We start from the raw sequence: 10,943 nt of genomic DNA on the forward strand, positions 1-10,943 counted from the left end.
TGCCATGCTTCTTGCAGTTTCCTCCAGCTCATCCAGGCAGGGTTTATCATTCCCTTCTCTAAACATCCATAGCATTTTCCACATGGTTCTGTAATCAGAAAGAGTAAGAAAATTACTGTAACAAGTATAGATGTTTTGTCCTCATCCTCAATGATTTCAACCTAGTTCCCTCTGGTCTCACCTTAGTCTTGCATGTCTTTTTTCTGTTCCCATGACTGTCACACCTCAATGGCCAAATACCCCCATCCTGGGAGAGAGAAACAAGGGAGCCAATGAGCAAGGGAGCAGAGTATTGGGGCTGGAAGATGCAAACTATTACATTTAGAATGGATAAACAACAAGGTCCTACTGTATAGCACAGGGAACGATATCCAATCTCCTGGGATAAACCATAATGGAAAAGAATATTTAAAAAGACTGTGTATATATATACATATATATATGTATATATATATATGTATATATATATATGTATGTGTGTGTATAACTGAGTCACTTTGCTGTACAGCAGAGATTGGCACAGCATTGTAAATCAACTATACTTCAAAAAAATAAAACAAGGGAGCAGAGTAGAGTTCCAGGGGAGAAATGAGCATTGCTTCCCATCGCTTTGGGGTCATCATTCAGGACTATTTCAGGTATCTTCCCCTCACTTCTCCTTCCCCAGACTAAAGAATCCTTTTATCAGATCTTTCCAAGAAAATTCATTCTGCAAGCATGACTTGAATCTCAGCTGTTCTCAAGTCAGAGTGACTTTGCTTCCCAGGGGACATTAGCAATGTCTGGAGACATTTCTGGTTGTCACAACTTGGGGGGAATGCTACTGGCATTCAGTGGATAGAGGCCAGGAATTCTGCTAAACCTCCTATGATGCACAGGACAGCCCTTCACAACAAGTATCTAGCACCTAATGTCGGTAATGCTGAGGGCTGAAAAACTGTAAATTAGTTGCCTGGCTAGTATTTGTAGTCTTTGTTTCTGATTCACTGTTGATTCATCTCTCAATTCTGTTTGGGCTCGGGGGGAAAATAAGTCCCTTGAAATAAAAGCTAAGGGATTTGATGAGCCCAGAATGGAGGACAAACTTCCCAGAACATTCAGAATATTATCCTATTCACTAGCATTTGGTATACATTCACAGTGTTCTGGGCACTGTAGTAAGGGCTTCACTGCATCACCTCACTTAATCCTCACACAATCTTCAAAATAGATATAACTGCTACCCCCATTTTATCAAAGAGAAAACTAAGGGTTAGAGAGGTTAAGCCCCAGGTCACCCTGCAGAACCAGAATTCCAGCCCAATATCCAGGGGCCAGCCCTTTGTCTGTGGAGCAATGATGCTCATATCTTTCTTCTCCTTGAGATTTCTTGGTTCCCCCCAGACTGTGACATCTTAAGAACTCATCTTTACCTGTTGTTCTCTCCCTAATACCCTACACAGTACTTGATGCATGGAATACATCGATAACAATTTGAACAAGAAAGGGAGGGAAGGAAAGAGAGAAGGGGTAAAGAAAGGAAAAAGGAGATAAATAGGGTTTTTAATTTTTTAAGGTGGGGGAGGAGAGGGAGAAAGAAAGAAGAGAGGGAGGGACCAGTAAGTGAGAACGATGCTGCAAATTCTTCTAAGACCTGATTGCACGGATGCTCTTCAGTCTCCCCTGCAGTCTCCCCAGTGCTCTCTCTCCTCCCTTGTGCAGCTCCCTACCTCCATCTGCAATGAAAAATGTCCTGCAGGAACTAGGAAGTCAACCCTGTCTGAGAAGTCAAACTGCTGCTACAGTTGCCTTCCCTGCCCTGGAGGAGAGATGTCCATGACACCTGGTAAGGAGGGAAGCTGGCCCTTGGTCAGCAGGTGGCCAGTCAGCAGCCAAGGAAGGTTTCAGTTGAGAGCTGATATTTACATCAAGGGAAGATTCATTTAATGGGGAAAAAAATCCAGGGAAAAGGAGATCAAAAAGATGGTGTCAATATGCCCTTCCCACATGCTACCTTATAGCCATGTATGGCTATATATTCATCCTTTCTTTCATCAACCATGAGTTTGCCCAAATTTTGTGCCTATTTTAATGTCTGGCACATGGTAGGCATTCCATAAATATTGGGGAAAAGCCTCCTAATGATTTAATCTGTTTTACTAAGATGTCATTCATTCAACAGATAGCAACTGGCACCTACTGTATGCAGCTACTGTGATGGGTGCAAGGGTGGTAACAACAAATAAGGCACAGCCCCTGGCCCCGCAGAGCTCATGATTTGCTAAAGGAGAATGGTCATTGTAGAATAGAGAAACTAGGCTTAAAGTCAGTTGCTTTAATAAAAGCTCAAGCATTGAGTCATGAAAGCAGAGAGAAATGATTAATTCTGATGAAAGATATGTAGGCAGACTTTTCACTGGAGGGGGTGGCATGTGATATAGACCTTGAACAACAAGTAGGGTTTCAAAGGCAATGAATCATGATAAGGATAGTCCAGGCCAAGGAGTAAGTTAATGAAGCCTCAAGGCATGAAAGCAACAAGGAGCCTAGAGTGACTTGAGTCTAGACTGGGATGGGAGATGTAGGAAGCAGGTGGCCACATCACAGAAGACCTTACTTGCCAGACTCAGGAACGTGAACTGTATTCTGTAGGACATGGGGAACCACTGAATTACTCAAGTAGAAAAGCAGTATGTGTTTCAGTATGTGTTTGGGGGAGAGTAATAGGTGGTAGATTTACTGAAAAAGAAAGAGATTGCTTCAGGAAGACCAGGTTCAGAATCCAAATCAAGGAAAGAGGTTAAATGAGAATATATTACTGCTCCAGAACTCTAGCCACAAAGCCTATCCTTAAAATCACTACAGAAAGCAAAGCTCTGATAAGTTCTATCAAAGGAGTGACTTAGAAAAGGGTGGTTCCATAAAAGAGGAGAGAGAGTCTGTGTACATATTAAGCATCCCCATAAACATTCCTTATATAAAATAGGCTGATGAATGAATAAATGCATAAATAAATTAGCTGTGACTATGAATTACAACATTGCCACAATGGTTGTTCAATTCAAAAGGTCAAAGCCTAACCAGGAGTTAGAGCTTCCGTAGGTTGCCGTGTCAATGTTATTTCACTACAGTCTGATGCATGATAAGCAGCGGCTATCAGGATTTCTGCCATGTGTGTTTTTGGCCCTAAATCTGAGGACATCAGGCAATCTGGAAGGTCCATCGTAACAAGACTGAAATACTCTGATTCTACTGGAAAAGCCATCAGAAGTCGTATAACCGCTTGACCATGGTAAAGTTTCCAGAAGCTTCCCCACTCTGTTCTCTGACCCAGTTTCTCTCTCTTCCTTTAGACAGTGCTACATGTGAGAAGTGCCCTGAGGACCAGTGGCCCAACAGGGAGAGTTGTCAGTGCATCCCCAAAACCCTCGACTTCTTGCCCTACCACGAGCCCCTCATCGCAGTGTTGGCTGTCTGCATAGCCCTGCTCTTCCTCCTTGCTCTGGCCACATCTTAGGCATCTTCATCTGGCACCACCACACCCCCGTCGGTCAAGCCAATAATCACAAGCTCAGCTACTTTCTGCCGTCCTCCTTGGCCCTCTGTTTCCTCTGCCCCTTCATGTTCATTGGTCATCCAGAGCCCCTCATCTGTGCCATACACCAGGCAGCTTTTGGGGTCACCTTCACAATCTGTGTGTCCACTGTGCTGGCCAAGACCACTGTGGTGGTGGCAGCCTTCCATGCCACCCGGTCTCACACCCAGATTAGGAAGTGGGTGGGGCCAGTTCTCCCTAGAACCATCGCCATGGCCTGTTCCCTGGTCCAGGCAACCTTATGTACACTCTGGGTGACCAGATGGCCCCCACAACCCATGAACTCTACAGAGCCTGGGTCCACAGTGACTGTAAAGTGTGATGAAGGCTCCTTGGAACTGTTTTATGTCGTGCTGGTTTACTTGGGTTTGCTAAGTCTGGTTAGCTTGCTGGTGGCCTTCCCAGCCCACCTAAATGTCCTTCAGCCAACCTAAGTGTCCTTCATCCCTGCGTACATGAGTGCCTGAAGCAAAGACATAGTAGCCATGCAGGTCTTTGCCATCTTGGCATCAGGAGCAAGCCTCATATTCTGCCTCTTCTTTCCCAAATGCTACATCATCCTTCGCCATCCTGAAAAAAACACAAAAGAACAAATGTTTGGCAAGCAACATCTCAAGTGAGAAAATCAGTAGTGAACAGTCAGGAGTTCCACCTTCTCAAGGATGCCTTCCCTAAGCTCATCAACAGGAAAATGCTCCTTCCTCTGAGCCCTATCACACTCATCTGGACCCCTCCTTTTCACTTAGTTGCTTCTACTTTGTATTTCATTCCATGAGAGAGAGATGAGACATGTTTGCAACTAATATCGTCCTTGATGGAAACATCTGGTCTAATTCATCCTGTGACCCTTCAGCAGCCAGCCAGTGCCTGGTGCAAAGAGGAGGCAGAGTAGTTGTTTGATGAATGAATAAATCAACTTCTGCAAAGTTAGCATTGGAAGAGATCTTTGAGGGGAGGCAGCAAGGTAAGATGTTACAGAAAAACCCAAACAAACTTTTTGGCCAACCCAATAGAATGGTCAAAAGAAGTCAAACAGACCTGGCTCAAATCCTCCGGGCTCCTCCATGTTGTAGTTGTAGGGACTTGAGCACGTCGCTTAAGCTCTCTAAGCTTCAGTTTCCTCCACTGTAAGATGAGACTAAGCCTTTCTCTCTAGGTTGTTGTGATAATGAAATGAAAAAAAAAAAAAAAATGTGTGAAGGTTCTCAGCACTTATTAAACACTCAAAAAGTAAGTATATAAAGTCATCAAGTACCTCCTGTCCTTTTACAGATAAGGAACTGATGCCAAAAGAGGAGACCAGTTAATCCAAGGCATCACTGTGCAGATGTTAGGAGTCAGATGAGTAAGTTTCAAGCCATAGCACTTCCATTTACTTAGCTATGTGACTTTGGGCAAGTTACTTAACTTCTCTGTACCGCAGTTCCCTCGTGTGTAAAGGAAGATAACCATAGCCCCTACTTTGTGGGGTTATCAATGAGGCGTAAATGAATTAATATTTATAAGGCACGTAGAATATTACTCAGCAAATAGTAAGAGTATTTATTAAATAATTCAATTAAATTATACATAATGGCAAACCTGAATCTCTTGATGGATTGCTGAATAGCCGAAACTTTTGTGAGACTGTTGCTAGAAGCTAGGTCATGGGGAGGGAACTTCAAAATGGCTAAAGTATGGTCTTTACAAGCAAAGAGTTTGTGAGCTAACGTTTCCAACCTAACCTGATCAGAGTGTACTAAATGTATCTATTGTGAAACTGTTTATAAGAAGTAAATAGAGAGTGGCCAAGAATGCAGGGTAGGAAGACCCTGAGCTCACCTCCTCCCACGGGCACACCAACATTACCACTATTTACAGAGCAACTACTGATGAGAAAGACATGAAGACTAGCAGAAAAGATCTTCTACAACTAAAGTTACAAAGAAGGAACCATGACAACACAATTAGGAAGGGCAGAGACGTGGTATAATCAAGACCCATACTCCTACGTGGGTGACCCACAAATGGGAGAATAATTACAACTGTAGAAATTCTCCCCAAGGAGCGAGGTATCCAAGCTCCACATCAGGCTCCCCAGCCACAGGGGTCCTGCACCTGGAAGATAAGCCCCCGGAACATTTGGCTTTGAAGGCCAACAGTACTTACTTTCAGGAGAGCCAGAGGGCTGTAGGGAATAGAGACACCACTCTTAAAGGATGCACACAAAATCTCACATCCTCTGCGACCCAGGACAGAAGCAGTAATTTGAAAGGAGCCTGGTCAGACCCACCAGCTGTCTTGGAGAGTCTCTGAGACAGGCAGGAGGCAATTGGGTCTCACTCTGGGGACATAGACACTGGCAGCAGCCATTTTGGAAGCTCATCCAACCATGAAAACACTGGTGCTAGCAAGTGCCATTTTGGGATCCTTCCTCCAGCTTATTAGTGCCAGGCTGCTGCCCCGCCCACCAGCCAAGAAGCACCAGTCCTGGGACACCCCAGGCCAAGCAGATAGCTGGGCAGGGACACAGCCCCATCTACCGGTAAGTCACAGGCCATAGGACCCTCTAAAACCCCAGCTGCACTGGGACCCAGCCCCACCCACCAGAGGGCCCAGGACCCAGCCCCACCCACCAGTGGGCCAGCACTAGCCCTGGGACCCCTGGGGCCCCATAGCCAGCCTATGGACCCAGTCCAAATAAACAACCTAACATTATACCTAAAAGAATTAGAAAAAGAACAAACAAAACCCAAGTCTGTAGAAGGAAAGAAATCATAAAGATCAGAGCAGAAATAAGTGAAATAGAGACTAAAAGAAACAATAGAAATGATCAATGAAACTAAGAGCTGGTTCTTTGAAAAAATAAACAAAACTGACAAACCATGAGCCAGAGTCCCCAAGAAAAAAAAGAGAGAGGGTTCAAATAAATAAATCAGAAATGAGAAAGAAGTTACAACCGATGCCACAGAAATAGAAAGGATCATAAGAGATTACTAAAAACAACTATACACCAATAAAATGGACAATGTAGAAGACATGGAACAATCCCTAGAAATGTACAATCTCCTAAGATAGAACCAGGAAGAAATAGAAAATATGAACAGGCCAATTACCAGTAATGAAATTGAATCAATAATAAAACAACTCCCACGAATGAAAGTCCAGGACTAGATGGCTTCACAGATGAATTCTACCCATTTAAAGAAGAGTTAACACCCGTCCTTCTCGAACTATTCCAAAAAATTGTAGAGGAAGGAATGCTTCCAAGTTCATTCTACAAGGCCAGTGTCACCCTCATACCAAAACAAGACAAAAGTATCACAAAAAAAGGAAATTACAGGCCAATATCACTAATGAACATGGATGCAAAAATTCTCAATAAAATATTAGCAAACTGAACTCAGCAATACATTAAAGGATCATACACCATGATCAAGTAGGATCTATCCCATGGATGAAAGGATGGTTCAATATCTACAAATCCATCACTGTGATCCACCACATTAATAAATTGAAGAATAAAAACATGATTGTCTCAATAGGTGCAGAAAAAGCTTCTGACAAAATTCAACATCTATGTTGAATTTATGATAAAAAACTCTCAACAAAATGGGTATAGTGGGAACATACCTCAGAGAACACTTTTCTAAAGAACACATACTGATGGCCTATAGGCACAGAAAAAGATGCTCAACATCACTAGTATCAGGGAAATGCAAATCAAAACCACAGTGAGAAATCATCTCACACCTGTCAGAGTGGCTATTATCAAAAAGACAACAAGGGCTTCCCTGGTCGTGCAGTGGTTGAGAATCTGCCTGCCAATGCAGGGGACACGGGTTCGAGCCCTGGTCTGGGAAGATCCCACGTGCCGCGGAGTAACTGGGCCCCGTGAGCCACAGTTGCTGAGCCTGCGCATCTGGAGCCTGTGCTCCACAACAAGAGAGGCCGCGGCAGTGAGAGGCCCACGCACCGCGATGAAGAGTGGCCCCCACTTGCCACAACTAGAGAAAGCCCTCGCACAGAAACGAAGACCCAACACAGCCATAAATAAATAAATAAATAAATAAATAAAGACGACAAGCAACAAGTGTTGAGAGGATGTGGAGAAAAGGGAACCCTTGTGCACTGTCGGTGGGAATTTAAATTAGTGCAACCACTATGCAAAACAATATGGAGATTCCTCAAAAAATTAAAAATAGAACTGTCATATGATCCAGGAATTCCACTCCTGGGCATTTTTCTGAAGAAAATAAGAACACTAAGTCGAAAAGATATATCTACCCCTATGTTCATTGCAGCATCATCTACAATAGCCACAATATGGAAGCAACCTAAGTGCCCATCAGTAGATGAATGGATAAAGAATAAAGACACACACACACACAAGAATATTACTCAGCCATAAAAAAAGAATAAAATTTTGCCATTTGCAACAACATGGATGGACCTAGAGGGTATTGTGCTAAATGAAATAAGTCAGACAGAGACAGACAAATCTGTATGATTTCACTTATATGTGGAATCTAAAAAACAAAACCAATGAACAAACATAACAAAACAGAAACAGAGCCATAGATACAGAGAACAAACAGGTAGTTTCTAGAAGAAAGAGGGGTGGAAGGAGGAGAGAAATAGATGAGGGAGATTAAGAGGTACAAACTTTCAGGTACAAAATAAATGAGTCACATGTATGAAATGTACAGTGTGGGGAATATAGTCAATAAGTATGTAATGTCTTTGTATGGTGAAAGATGGTAACTAGACTTGTCATGGTGATAATTTTGAAATGAATAGAAATATCGAATCATTATGTTGTGTACCAGGAACCAACATAGTGTTGCAGGTCAATTATACTTCAAAGGCAAACAAATGAACAAACTTATAGAAGAGGAGATCATATTTGTGGTTACCAGAGGCGTGGGGTAGGGGGAGGAGGAATTTGATGAAGTCAGTCAAAAGGTACAAACTTCCAGTTATAAGATAAGTAAGTGCTAGGGATATAATGTACAACATAATAAATATAATTAACACTGCTGTATGTTATATATGAAAGCTGTTAAGAGAGTAAACCCTAAGAGTTCTCATCACAAGGGAAAAAAATGTTTTTCTATTTCTTCAATTTTGTATCTGTACGAGATGATGGGCATTCACTAAATTTATCGCAATAAGCATTTCATGATGTATATAAGTCAATTTTGTGCAGTACACCTTAAATTTTTACAGTGCTACATGTAAATTATATCTCAATGAAGCTAGAAAAAGACAAAAAGAAGTAAATAACCTGAACCTGCTCTGGTTAGCTGCTTGTCTTTGGGTAAATGAGGACAGGTGACTGTCACCCATGCGCTAGAGCAAGGACTGCTCTAAATGAAGCCCCTCCACTTCCATGAGAGTGTGGGGATAATGATTAATCCCACAATAACTGGTCATATATTAATTAAATGACAGTGCTCCTGGACTGCCCCCTGGGAGGGATGTTGCTGGATGGTGTTACACAAAATGTCTCAAGGTATCAAGGCATCCATTTTTCTGAGCAATGAGATTCATCTTAAGTTCCTGCCAAAAGGGGTTTAAAATGCTCCTATCTTGCCATGGCCTGCTGAGAATTTTATTTCGACCAATGCAAATGAAGCCACAAAGGAAACAAGGATAAAGATAAGAATCAAATTAGAGAGAGCTGTATCATCCCACAGTCAAAACCAGCATTTTGACAAATGTGCCATAGAAATCAGCTGCTAAGGGCTTGGAATGTGAAAAGTGAAAAACAAGAGACTAACCAAAGACTAAGAATCCTGAAAAAAAGAAGTGGGAATCCCAGCACAAGTGCAAGGGATAAAAAAAATATTGAAGGAGATCCAGATGGGCCTTAGTGAAGTAGACACATATCAAAGCCTTTGATAGCGTTACATAATGGTACGCAGAAAACTGTAGAGTTCTGATTTCAGAGTGTAGGTTTGGTCATTCTCACTATGTCCCAAGTCAAAGGACTTTCTCCAAGATAGTTACCAGGTAGTCCCCAGCTAACAATTAAGCCAAGATTCTCATACCCAGAGTGGGTAAAACAAGATTAAACGACACTTATTACAGAATTTATCTTAATAAATCTTGTTTCTCTCTGGGATTACTCCCTGTGACTTTCTCTGGGTATCAGTGAAGTAGTGTCTACGTTAAGTTAGTACTTCACATAACTCTATTTTACACTATGAATAAATATACCCCCAGAAAAGGAATTATATTCTCAGAAATCCCATATTTACAAAAATATGCATTTTCCCTGACATGATTTCATAATTTATCTTCATTGCAGATTGATCTATCATTAGCAGTGTCTTTTCGTTTTTTTTAGTAGTGTCTTTTAAAACTTTAATTGTCAATACCTACACATATCATACACCTCACCAGCAATCCAGATTCTGGAAGGTAGGTCTGGGTTTTTTGTGGTTTTTTTGCTTTTGGTCACACCATGCAGCATACAGGATCTTAGTTCCCCAACCAGGGATGGAGCTGGCGCCCTCTGCATTGGAGTGTGGAGTTTTAACCACTGGACCACCAGAGAAGTTCCTGTAGGTCTGTTTTTTAAGGGAGTGAATGTTTTATAATGTAAAGAATCACACTCACAAAGGCCTTTTTTTTCAGTTTACTTTCTTACATCAGATTTTATTAAAGCAAGATTCACTTTTACATGCATAGAATCCTTTCTAAGAGTATGCCTCAGAGTTTTTACCATTTTATGTAATTTACCTCAAAATACAGATTTCTTCTTCAAGAAGCTTAAAATCATAAGCTTTGCTGATGTTTTCCACAGAGTTATTCTTAGAATAGTTCTCAAAATCCAGAAAATATTCCCTGTGTTTGAATTTGAATTCTTTCTGCTACCATAAATGAGAACTACGTAACCCAGTGTGGTGGTTAATTTTATGTGTCAGTTGGCTGGGATAAGGAATGCCCAGACAGCTGGCAAAACATTAATTCTAGGTGTGCCTGTGAGGATGTTTCTGAAAGAATACATTTGAATAAGTAGACTGAGTAAAGAAGATGGCCCTCACCAACACAGGTGGGCATTACCCAATCCACTGAGGGCCTGAATTGAACAATAAGGCAAAATAAGGTCAAATCTGCTCTTTGCTTGAGCTGGGACATTCATCTCCTCCTGCCCTTGGACATTAGCACTCCTGGTTCTCAGACCTTCAGGCTCATACTGAATTACACCACAAGTTTTCTTGGTTCTCCGGCTTGCAGTTGCCAAATCATGGAACTTCTTGGCCCCCATAATCAATCACATCAATCAATTCTTATAAATCTCTTCAATATAGATATATATATATAGCTATAGATATCCTATTGGTTTTGTTTCTCTGGAAGACTCTAATACACCCAGTATATT

General features: G+C 41.8%; 1 pseudogene across 1 annotated transcript; it reads left to right on the forward strand.

Annotated features, from left to right (window-relative positions):
• Positions 1-428: 428 nt before the first annotated feature.
• LOC309605416 (vomeronasal type-2 receptor 26-like) lies at positions 429-7,631 on the forward strand (annotated as a pseudogene). Its single transcript has one exon. The product of its transcript is annotated as a vomeronasal type-2 receptor 26-like (transcript).
• Positions 7,632-10,943: the final 3,312 nt, after the last annotated feature.

Source organism: Balaenoptera borealis (genome assembly GCF_965194805.1).
Source record: "Balaenoptera borealis genome assembly, chromosome: 11".
NCBI lineage: Eukaryota > Metazoa > Chordata > Mammalia > Artiodactyla > Balaenopteridae > Balaenoptera > Balaenoptera borealis.